Source organism: Xiphias gladius, chromosome 23, assembly GCF_016859285.1.
Source record: "Xiphias gladius isolate SHS-SW01 ecotype Sanya breed wild chromosome 23, ASM1685928v1, whole genome shotgun sequence".
NCBI classification, from domain to species: domain Eukaryota; kingdom Metazoa; phylum Chordata; class Actinopteri; order Istiophoriformes; family Xiphiidae; genus Xiphias; species Xiphias gladius.
The window spans coordinates 8092770-8105387 of record NC_053422.1 but is presented as its reverse complement, the minus strand read 5'-3'; the positions used below and the strand labels follow the sequence as shown (position 1 = coordinate 8105387).

Sequence of the window (12618 nt, the reverse complement as noted above, 5' to 3'; positions counted from 1 at the left end):
AAAACTCAGCAATCTCTGCCTGGTTTGTGCTCAGTCAAATCTTTTTGAAGACACGACTGCATGCATCTTTAATGCACTGATCACTCACAGATAGCAAATGTTTCAAAGGTCGGTGGACTCTGACTCCACAAATTACAGTGGTAGAGTAGCATGGTCGACTTGAAGTGTATGCTTGGTTAATAATATCCTATATTAGAGTGTGGTGAGACTGAGTACATGCCCTTACTATCCCACTTGGGGCACAAGGGCAACTCCTCCTTCAGCCACACACACACACACACACACACACACACACACACACACACACACACACACACACACACACACACACACACACACAGACACACACAGCCAGCGTTCAACCCAGTCTGCTCTAGTAAGTGCCCACTTACTTGGTCAACTGCCTGCCCTATCAGCTTGGTAGAATATATTACTAAAATTACTCAATATTCTATTACTGAAGAAAATGCCGAAAATATGCAGATTTCTGACTACAATGCAACTGCAACTATTTTAAAAGGAAGTGGAGTCTTTATAAAATAATCCAGCAAAATGGGAGTTCAAGAGTGTTAGCAGCATTAAATGCCAGATAAAACATTAGGGATACTCTAAGACCTGTAACAAGCATTGGAAAGAAAAAAAAACAATAACACATGATGTGAGGGCCAATAATCTTTTAAATGTATAAACTACAAAGTCTCACGAACCACTTGCCAGCAATCAGATAAGCAACTATGTTTATTAGATTCAGATCCATAAATAGTTGGGACCACTTTATCAGCTGGGATTAGCTTATCGCAGATATAAGTATCAGACAGCCAGTAAGTTGCAGCACAGAAATGCCAAAGATACTGTAGATTGTAGTGATGGTAGTACAAATTATATCCATCAGAGAGCACTTCCAAGTTTATATTTCCTTAGCTGTAAAGTGCATGTGTATACTGCCCGGCATATATCTTCGTCACAAAACAGGAGGAGAGAAAATAAAAGAAAAAATATATCAATAATGAATCGGCCCAAAAAAAATCGACTTGACATTCTGTAAAATTATTAATCATTGCAAACATCACACTTTTTCACATTTATTGGTCAAGTGAAACGATCAATAAACGGTGATACATGGAAGAAGTTAAGTTTTGATTTCCTGAACGACTCAAATTGAGCTTGAGGCTTTTATTTGCGAGGTAAAGCCCTTCAAGCCTTTTTAAAATTAAACTTATCAGTTTTAAGATCATGACACGTGTCAAAATGGAAAGACTTTATGTGGTGCTTTATGTACTGATGCTGATTTCAAGGTATATTTATAGGCTGGGATCCAAGCAGAGTGTTCGCCTGTTGTAACCTGAAGTCCATGTTTACTCTGTTCAGAGCATGAAAAGGGGCTGTGAAATGTTACCAGCAATTTTCACTGATAATGTGTGAGTGACACTAAGCATATGCTCAGTATCACAGGAAGTAATTACTGCATATACATTTTCAAAGTGATAGGCAATTACAGAAAAATCAACATATTGTCATTTTATTGTCACTGTAGCACAACTGTTACTTGTGAGTGAAGTGTGATTCTAAAACCATTTCAGATAAATTTACTGACAAATAAGGTAAAAACAGAAATCTTTGTAAAAACCGGCCACAAAAATGTTTAACGTTAAAACATTTCATTATACAGTATATTTTAATTTTATCTTTGCATGAGTTTCTGATGCTTACAGTCCTAAAGACAGACTTGCTGTCTGTATCCAGATGGTTTATGTGTGTTAATTAACTACTTGCATGGGTTGGCCAACGCATTTGAATGGGTAAAGGCATCTATGGCAACTGGAACCTTGCTTTTATAGCTGAGATGTCCCATTAGAAACGACAAGGGAGGTAGTTTATAGAATGGGTTTATTCAATGGAAACACTGTATTCTTGAACTGCATTCTCTCTCTCTCGCTTGATATATATTAAAGAAAAATTTAGATTTTTTTTTTTTTTTTCACATATTTAGTCGCACAATCCAAATTTTAGGCATCTCACAACCTAAATCATCTGCTTCTCCTGATCTGCATTTTAATTTGTGCTAATATTAAAGGAAAATCTGTAAAGTAGTTTGCCTCATAAGAAAGAGAAAATATATGTGATTCTTTGTACATTCGGTGCACTTTAAAAACACCTTATAATCCTTGCATCATCACACTATCTGAAAGCTTAAGATGTAAAAGATGAACTTTTGATTATCGTAAAATGAAATCGCTTCAGCAGTACAAAGAGTGACAGTCTGTCATAAACCTTTTTCATACAAATAGCAGAGCTGTGGGTTTTGCTGCATGAGCTGAGTTTGTCTTCGCTTTGGTAGGGCAGTAACTGTAAAATTACTGCCACTAAGAGGGTATCAGTTTAACAATTTCCATCTTAATTGTGTGAAAATGAAACAATTTCTTCTCACAGAAGTGAGGAAAGTGTTTGTATTTTACAATTCAGTCATCATCCTATTGAATAACTTCACTCAGCACTCCATGCTGATACTGGATGGCCTATTTTTGAGCATGCAACATACTCCTTCCCTAAAAAACATGTGATACAATCACATAGCCTCAAGCATGTTTTAATGAGTTGCTGAACAAAAATAACTCATCCTTTTGCTCTCCATCATGTGTATAGATTTATTAACTGAAAAATAAATTGTCTTGACTCGGTTTAGCTCTATGTCTCACACACATCTTTTTCAGAGACATTTCAAGTAGAAGTCATGTTTTGAATCATTCAAACCCATGGGTAAACTAAGAAGAAAATCACCTTGTCTGCTATTCAGCCCCAAGCAATGCGAATGAGCAGTGCTTCCCTTTTACACTGGATCTATGTTGCTTTTGATCAAGTTCCCAATCACATCTATGTCTGATCTGCTCACACTCCAGCCCTCTGTCGACACCACGCCACTTCCTCTGGCAATTTATACCTCCTGACAGGTTAGTGGATTGAATCTGCAAGACAGTATCCAAATGGTTACTGGCAGAAAACACCGGCTCCATTAAAAACCCAACTTTTGCTCCAGCTTTTGGGTAGCAAATTGTCACAGTCAGCAGCCCAGTACACTTTTACTGCTTCAGCAGCAATATTGCTCAATGTCTAAATGAGGAATCGCCAAATGTGGTCACATCACAAAATCCCATTTAGATGCACATTAGACCAAAGACCCCCATGTCATTAGCATTTGTTCCAAAGCACCCCATCTGATATGATCTTTGTTAGAGCTTTGGTAAAAAATTATTTAACCATGTGTACAGAATTATATAACAGTGTGCACTGTGCAGGGCATAGGCAGTAATGTGGGCAATTATACTTATCATCTAAACAACAACCACCATTTTGCATGATCATTTCCATGATTTTTGAGGCATTGAATCATTATCAAACTGGAACTCTTTTTTATTTTGGTTGGTACAGCCGGAACCCTCTCAAAGACCCTTGATGGTCTCCTCATGCCACTTCAGGACTCACAAGTCTAAGGAATACATCTACCAGACATGTTTACGATCACCTTAAAAGTGTCTTCGTAATTATTTTGCGAATCTTTTTCTTACATTAATATAGGTGAAACGCTTCCAGTTTTGTGAACAAAATTCTATAAAACATTCGGTAGATTTCAGATTATGTGTTGTATTTTCTATGTCTGTTTACATTTGAGAAGTTCATTACTTTTTGAGCTTGACTGTGAAGAAAATTTTAGCCAAGAAGCAGTGATGGTTCTGGCCCCTTTAAACCACAGGGGCGAGACTGGGTGCATCTGTTGTGTTACAGGGACCAGTCAATGTACATGTAAATCAACAATAAAACTATACTGAGTAGTGTGGTGTAGAAAAAAAAAAAAGTGGAGTTTAAATCTTTTAAAAAATAAGATATATAGTGTGACACCGTTGGTGTCCTTTTACAAACAAACTGATTATATTCAGATTTCAAGTGGTGTTACATGGTAGAATACAAAAAACTACACAGACTACCATCACAGGATGACATTTAGATTTTAGATTTTAGATTTACTGTATGTTCACATAAAAAAAAAAAAATTAAAAAAAATACATGCCATAGACACATGGCTTACACACACTATTTATTTTTTTTCGTACAATCAGTAATGCTAAAATTTCGGGCTGGACTAACTTTAATTTCATTATCAACAAATCTGTCAATTATTTTCGCAATTAATCGATCAATTGTTTTGCCCATACAATGAGAGAATGTGGTGATATTGCCTGTTATAATTTCCAAAAAGGCCAATATAAAGTCTTTAAATGTCTTGCAACAGTCTGAAACCCAAAAATACACTGTGATGAATGACAAAGAAAAGCAACGAATCCTCACATTTGAGAAGCTGGGACTGGCAAATATTTGGCATTTTTGCTCAGAAATTGACTAAAATGATTATTCACTTCCCAAAATGGTTGCCGATTAATTCTCTGTTGCTCAACCTATCTAATAATTGACAAAAAGTTTACTTTAATAAAGTACATATCAGCAGCAAAGTGAAAATGACTACAAAAAATGAATTCAGGGATAACTTGGAAAAGTCAATGCTCACATCAAAAAGCAATGCATGTATCAAATACATGACTTACCTACTAGTTGTACATCAAAGTTAATTACTCATTATACAGCACAGCTTAAAAACAAAAACGTATTGCAAAAATTGAATAACCAACTGTCAGAAATTCTCTGTGGGACATATACATCACACACAGCACAATAGGAGACTTGACTAAGAACAAATGCCGTATTAGGGGGAAAACAACAACAACAACAACAACAACAGCAGCAGCAGCAGCAGCAGCAGCAACAGCAACAAAACAAACAAACTCAGCAGCCTCTGTATAAAGCAACAACACAATAACTTCAATGTCCAGACTAACAACTCTCAATAGTAGCTACTCCATATTTAACATGACCTCCGTAGCTTCTAACGGCAGCTGCAAAACAAGTAAAAAAACAGTCATGGCAGCCCAATTAGCCATCACAAGACCCATTAAAGAGACAGACAGACAGACAGACACGTAGAAATGAAGACAGACGGAGTTAAACTGACTCACGCTATTTGAAGATGAAGGTCTTTCTCCTCTTTTTCCATGGAGGTAAAGTGGTTAATATCTATATTCCAAAACGGCAGCTTAGCTCTATATCATTAGCAATACTGGAACAGTAGCTCACTGCTAACCGCTAACTGCTAACTGGCTCCTCCATTTCAATCAAGATGATCATTTCTACAGTTTTTTTTAAGGCCAAACTGCAACCGACTTAACTTCACCATATTGTCAGAGTTCCTGCACAGAGTTTTGACTATTCATTTTACTGACGTGATTTTGACCATAAATGACTGGTACGTTAACGTTCACCTGAGACTATGACTTCACCTGTCCCTGTCGGTAAGGACAGGCTAACGTGAGTGCTTCAGCTGCGAGGGTGCAATACTCCGTTCCACCGTACAATCACACGTCCGTAGAAGTTGCATCCCGGAGGGGGGGGGCGCTGTTTCACCAATTTGAAGAAACCCAATCAAAGTGAGGAAGAGACGGCTGTAACATGACAGTTCATACCGTGACTGTTCTGCAGTGGTGGAAGAAGTATTCAGAAGTTTTTGGGTTTTTTTTACTTAGGGTAAAAGTACCATTACCTTGTAAAACTACTCCATTACAAGTAATGTCGCTTTTCACTAATTGATGCTGTTTTGTGAAAAACATCATCATCATTTTGTAATGTGGATCCAAAATCTGTTATGCGTTTCTTTAATCATTGTCCCTCATTAAGTATATGGATATACAAGAATTTATTTTCAATAAAATTTTCATATTCTTTTGCAATTGTGAGGAAAGACATTATAATCACATTTGAAAGTAACATTAACTCTTTATGTTTTATTGTAATATAGTAGTACATTTCTTATATATAAATCTGCTTTTTATAAATGTATTTGTGAAAGAATTTCACTTATATATAGATTCCTTGAGACTAATTACAAACATTAAAAAAAACTTGCGCATATTCCTGTATTACGATGAGGTGTTTGGTGAGTCCCCCAAACCAAAATAATTTGTTTATTTATTGTCTTTTTTACTTATTATTTATTCAATAAGTATTCACCATTATTGAATTATTCTGTATATAATCTTGAATGATGTTTATTTGCACAATAATACAATTGCACATGTATCTTGTTGCCTAAGGATATCTGTATGTTTGTTGATATTGTTAAAATGTTTAAAAGGCCAAAGTAAATTATTTATTTTATTAAAATTACAATATATGATAACCACAGCTGTAAGTGTAATGAAATGCCTTAATAAAGACAAATAGTAATATAACAGTGAATTTGACTAAGAACAAATTCTGAAATAGGAAAAAAAACAACAACAAAAAAAACAGACAAACTCAGCAGCCTCTGTATACAGCAACAACACAATAACTTCAATGTCTTCATAAAGACCTTAATAGAGACAAATAGTAATATAACAGTGAAATGTAACTCACCCAGATGTAGTAATCCAACAATTATGCCATGAATACCATAATAAAAGCCAATAACGCAATGATAGACAGAGTACAATAACTTGTAATGATCTATTCAGTATTATATTTTTTTCTATTCAGTGTTATATTTTTGCCTTTTGTTCTGACTTGACTGAAAATTGATGGGTCATTGTCCTTTGTGCATTCAGCCAAATCAATAGTAAAATGTATAAGCATGGTGAGTTTCTAACCCTATTAGAATCCATTCCCATTGTAATATTTTTCTATTTTTTCAGGGTACAAATGTGATGGCAGGTTTAGAACAAAAAATATATATAATAATATAAAAAAAAAAATAAAATAAAATAATAATAAATAATATTATATATATATATTAAAAAATATATATACATAAAAATGTTTGGAAAAAATACAGAGGGGATGTGTGAGTCAGCAATACTTATCAATTTTTTGTCTGTTAATCTGTTCATCATGATGATCAGTGTTTTTCAGGCTGAAAATTTGGTATCTGACATTCTCCATGAACTACCTTGCTTCAAGGTAGTAAATCCCACCTCAACCAATTAACAAAAGATTTTCTTTGTTACACTAGAAATCTTCTATATTTGAATAGGACTAACTATATATATAAATATACACACACACACACACACACACACACATATATACTGTGTATATACACCATTTACCATACATACACCATACAACTTCCCATTAGAGCCAGAAAGTGGTTTTAATGTTGTGGCTAATCGGTGTATAAGAAAATGAGTCCAGGCAATGATGAAAAAAAAGTGTGCAAGACCAGCAAGGATTCTCTGTAATGTTTAATGAGGTCATTTATACTTCATATAGAAGATATACATCCATGAAAGACAGCACATTCTACTGGCATTTCAATTAAAGGCTGGTCAGTATTTCAATGAATAAATGTATTGAAATCTGCCCTCGTGCAGAGACATATTAAAAATTTCCTTTGCAACACAGGACATACTGACACACATTATACACCTTTCCTCTCCTGCAGTGTAAGGAAGCTTTGCAGTATATATTAGGCAGTGTGTGTTCATATGGTAGTACTCCAAAATATAAATATTGTATGTTCCTCCATATACCATTTTCTTGAACTCATTTCCATCTCCTGCTGTCCTATTCTCTCAAATGGCTCGAGGTTAAATGAGGTCCTATTTTATGGTGACCTGCCCTAGAAGCGGAGTAAGTGGAATGGCTGATTTGACGATAAACTGCTGATTAGCATACAACACTCACCAAACCATACCACTTAAAGTGAGTTATTAAAAATTTCCAGATCGCCTCCTCTCAACAGTGTGTCACCTACTGCTGTAGCAGTCACACCCAACATACCAGCAAACTAACATTTTTCAGCCAGAAAGCAGTCATTATCTTCCATTACGCACAAAGGCTTCTCAGCGCCCTTAGCCGTAAAACCCAGCAAAACAGGACCGTCTTCGAGGAGAAAAATTCAAATAAGAAAAATGTCTTGCATGTATTGTTTTCTCCAAAATGAAGACAATTGCCCCATTGTTGACAAGAGTGTCTGGTAGACAGAGTGTGAATATATCTTTAGTGATATTTTGAGCAAGGAAGAGTGCCTTTCAAAGGGGATTGTGGTTACCAGGCAACAAGCAGCAGAACCAATTGAGGACTAAAGTGAAAAAAAGTTTCTCTCTCTCTCTCTCTCTCTCAATCATGCAGTCTCTCTTGCTCCCATACAGTTTCTCTCCCTTACACATGTGTAAGTCAGTGCTTTGCCTGCAACCAAAATCTCCTCTGAATGGGGTTTGACCATAGATAGGGGACTTAACCCATTTCTTATGCTCATGTGTAGGATTTATGTCCAATTGAAACTGAAAGGGAAAGCTTTGATAGCAGAGAGGGTACACAAGCGTTGGTGAAAATCCATGTCGGTATGCTTCTGATAGTACCATCCCCTTCTGAGAGGCATTAGGGGCTAAAAATCAAAAGCACACAGGATGCAGAGGCAACCTTTCCACATAAAAGAAAACTACCAAGGAAAAAAACACCGACGTCAAACAGCAACCTACGTCATCCAATAAAACAGCTGAAGTTTGCATGAGTATCATCAATACCAGATTTCCAGGATGTCTTGTTTTTCATTTATTTTATAGTAGTCTTATTATAGTCTTTGCCAGCACATAGTCAATTAGCCACGCAATATGGGCACAGTAATTGAACACAGTGCTCTCATGACAGAGTCTCCAGTCATTCGAAACTGGACGTTGTTTTTCTCCTGTCTCACCTGTCATGGGATGATGTGATAGAATTTAAATATAAAGTGATGATCATCTTGAACAAAACTGCATACATCAGAATCATTTTAAATAACCAACAGTGTACATGTAGGGACATTTACCCCATGGACAATTATTATTAGCACTCACTAACATGGCCGATACTTAACATCCATTAAGGGAGAGGAAGGGAGAAGGTGTACGCCAAAATTGTTTTTTAGACAGAGAAAGGGTTGGTCTAATTTCTGCACTGGAGTTACAATGACTGCTGATGAACTGGATGGAAATGAAAGCCCACATTGTTGTGTGTTAGAGAATATCTCTGCTTGGTCTTCAGTTAATTTCCTGCTTTTGTAATGTTTGCACTACCTCCCAGAGCAAGTCACACCGGGTACAATGACAGCGACGGGTATCAGCTGGTGGAAGAATAAACACTGACTGACTGTTGGGAATGGATAAGAACTCCTGAAGCATCCTGTGTGCATTTTGTTCCACATGCTGCAGATGTTACAGCTGCCTTGGCTGCCTATGTAACAGTAACAAATCCTGCATTCACAGTCTTCTTAGGTAGGGACCTAGGCCCTCACCATCTATCCATTCATATTTTGGACATTTGATTTTTGTCACAATTTCTGTTATCTCCTCTGAAGATGTTTTGTTGGAGGTTCAGTTTGACACTTTAGGAAGATATGGAAATGTAATTTTGTTAAAGGATAGAGAATAGATCTTAATCCAATTTAAAATCTTATCAAAGTGATGGGTCTTTGTAAAAAAGAAAGGGAAGCAATTTGCCATAGAGCACGCACATACAGAAAAAAATGTCCCATGCCAACAAAAAGAAATCCTCTCTACTGGCTGGAATCTACGGAAGCCTGCTAATGTAATGATGTAATGAAAAAAATGTCTTGTAAGTCCTTATAATGACAAACTTGGTCAAAATTATGACTTAGTATCTCAAATTAATGAGAAACTCGCTCAAAATAATGGCTTAGTATCTCAAAATAATGACTTACTTATCTCAAAATAATGAGAAACTTTCTCAAAATAATGACTTGGTATCTCAAGATAACGAGAAACACATTATTTTGAGAAAGTTTGTCATTATTTTGAGAGTTTCTCCTTTTTGAGTTACTAAGGCATTATTTCGAGAAAGTTTCTCATTATTTTGTGAACGTTTTTGATTATTTTGAGCTACTAAATCATTTTGGAATTACTAAGTCATTATTTTTGAAAAAGTTATTGCTAGGGGCTGTTGCTCAGGAGGTAGAGCAGGTGATCCACTAACCGGAAGGTCAGTGGTTCGATCCCTGGCTCCTCCAGTTTGCATGTTCTTGCCCAAGTGTCCTTGGGCAAGATACATTGGGAGCCTTTAGAAAATGTGATTTTCAAATGGGTGCGTGACTCATAGCAGATTGAACACTTATGATCCAGATTCCATTGGCTGTTTGACAACAAGGGGGCTATAGCAGAAGCCTTGCAAGTTGCTACTCTGTACAAAAAGACAGAACAAAAACCATAAAGTTTCTTTCTTTTTGCCAATTTTGAAGGAGTGGGTAAATTTATAGCATACTGTATGTCTAGTCACATGGTGTTTTGATTTAGATCTTTGGTGACACTGCTTTACAATTCTACATCAAAGCCTTTAAATATTAAGTGGAATATATATTTTTTTTAATCAAACACTACAATTAGGCTCATACAGTTTTAAACACCATCTCTTTAAATGTCAGGAATATGAGTTGGCCGTGTGTGTCTGCTGTTTTGCTATGCCAAAGAATTCAGCTTTGTGTATGTTTGTTCAAAAGGTAAACCTTCTGATCATAAGGGAACACGGTACATTAGAGGAGACTCCAGTGTTACCTTCACAGCTTCCCCCGGAGTCAGTTAGAGACCCTGGCCTTTCAAGTCCAGTTAGAGGCTTCAGTCTGGCTTATAATGTACTTCAGGATGGTCTAAGAAAAGTAAGGTGAAAGAAAATCAATAGTGTTTTTACTCAATAATGAAAACCAGAGCATTGTTTTATTTATCTGAATGCTTAAAAAATGGATTGAGTCAATGCAAGTGACAAAACTGTCTGACTGTTAAGTCATGAGTTGAACATGAACGTTCACATTTCTTGTTTTTTCAGTCCTTCCAGAGCCATTTTGCTAAGCACTAAAAGAGATTTAGTGCGCTACCCTGCTCCACACTTTCACTTCCCTCCACCACGCATTCAAAAACTCACATCCAGAAGGTACCGGCGCAGTCTTTCCTCTTGGCAACTGAACATCAGCAATTGGGATTTGAGTGCCTTGCTTGAGGGCACTTCAATGAATGTTTGTAGAAGGATTTTTTTTTACTGTATGAATTCGTTATAAGCAAAAGTAGAAAAAGTATCATTTTTTCTTGTAGTCAAATGAACATCCTCCTACTTTCTTCTTTTTGTGTAATCTCTCTGGGTAGGTTGTTCCGTGTCTTCCTGCCTAATCTTTCAGGTTGTGACAGAAAACTGATAAATACTTAATACTGATCTGAACATAGCCTACAGAAGAATTTCAGATCCATATAAGTTCCAGGCTCTGGCTTATTGTTTTTTTTTTTACAAATGAAATGTAATATGTTTGTGTATTTTATTTTTTATCCATGAAAAGTGAGTATACATATCTGTAAGTAATCACTCAAAACCTCACACATACACTTATTAACATACGGCAGTATAGACTCTATTTTTGTATTTTCAGTTCCTTACAATGAGCCTCTTTGCTACCCAGGAGATAGTGATAGGTATGGTGATTTGATGTGTGCCAAAGCTCATTTTTTGTTATTGAAATTCAACTGTGCACAGCAATTTGGTGTCAAGGATGTCAATGGTGTGCACCGTCTGCTACGCAGTTTCTCAGAGCAGATCAAAAAGCGCATAGTGCATGGCAGACTATTTCGATCAGTTTAGTTGGTGGGATAGACCAAAAAAACTGCCCAAAATGTACATCATTTATGTAGTAGCAGCGTTTTTTTACTTTGACTGTATGCTCTTTCAGTAGCAAGCACATGGTAAAAATACAATTTATACTGAATCATGGCAATAATGCCAGAGTACAGATTAGTGCACAGTTCTTACCATGAGCTTTCATCAGTAACTGCTTGTAGGTTGTATGAAAGTCTTAATTTTCAGTAGATTGAATCACAAGAGTCACCTGAGGGTAGCATGTGTTCATTCTACAGCTTCTAATTTGAAGAAAATACAGTACTTTGTCAAAGCACGGACCAATTATCTATGCCTTATCCAATGTGGGTACTTAACAGGTTGGTTATACAATAACTGGCAGCAGGTGTGACCAGTATTTCATCTGCATGCAGGGCAGTGGCAAATAAAGGATTTATTTTAATATAAAAACATTTGCCAGCAAAATAATTCCAGCCAGCAAAAAGATCATTCGTACAACAAGTGGGCCAACTACTTACCTGTTGTTGGTGGCGGTCTTTTGGCTGCTCCTTCTGCGGATCGCCACAGTGGATCACCATCTGCATGTTTGATTTGGATGCCCTTCCTGACACAACGTGGGTTGCTGGGGAGCTGGGGATTGAGCTGCCAACCCAAGGATCAACGGCCAACCTGCTCTACCACCTGAGCCACGGTGTCCCCATTCAATTTCTCAAATTATAGCACATCAACACCCTATTACACTAAACGATAGTTGTGTATCTTAAGCTCCACCCGGAAAAGTTGAAAATTCCTTTAAAAACAGAATTTTGAGTAAAACCACAAGTTTCCAGTTCAATCGTTGCTCCCTCTAAAGGCAGCCCATGTACAATGAATGCCTTACGTAATCCACCGAAGAAATGTGAGACATTTCATTTCACATATAACATA

The 12618-nt window shown here is 36.6% G+C and overlaps 1 long non-coding RNA gene across 2 annotated transcripts in view; it reads right to left on the bottom strand.

Annotated features, from left to right (window-relative positions):
• LOC120785495 overlaps positions 1-5460 on the bottom strand; it is a 51103-nt gene extending 45643 nt beyond the window's left edge. For both annotated transcript variants that reach the window (XR_005706613.1, XR_005706612.1), the window contains exon 1: positions 5064-5460. This is a non-coding gene — a long non-coding RNA (uncharacterized LOC120785495). The remainder of the gene's footprint in view (positions 1-5063) is intronic.
• Between the last annotated feature and the right edge of the window lie 7158 nt (positions 5461-12618).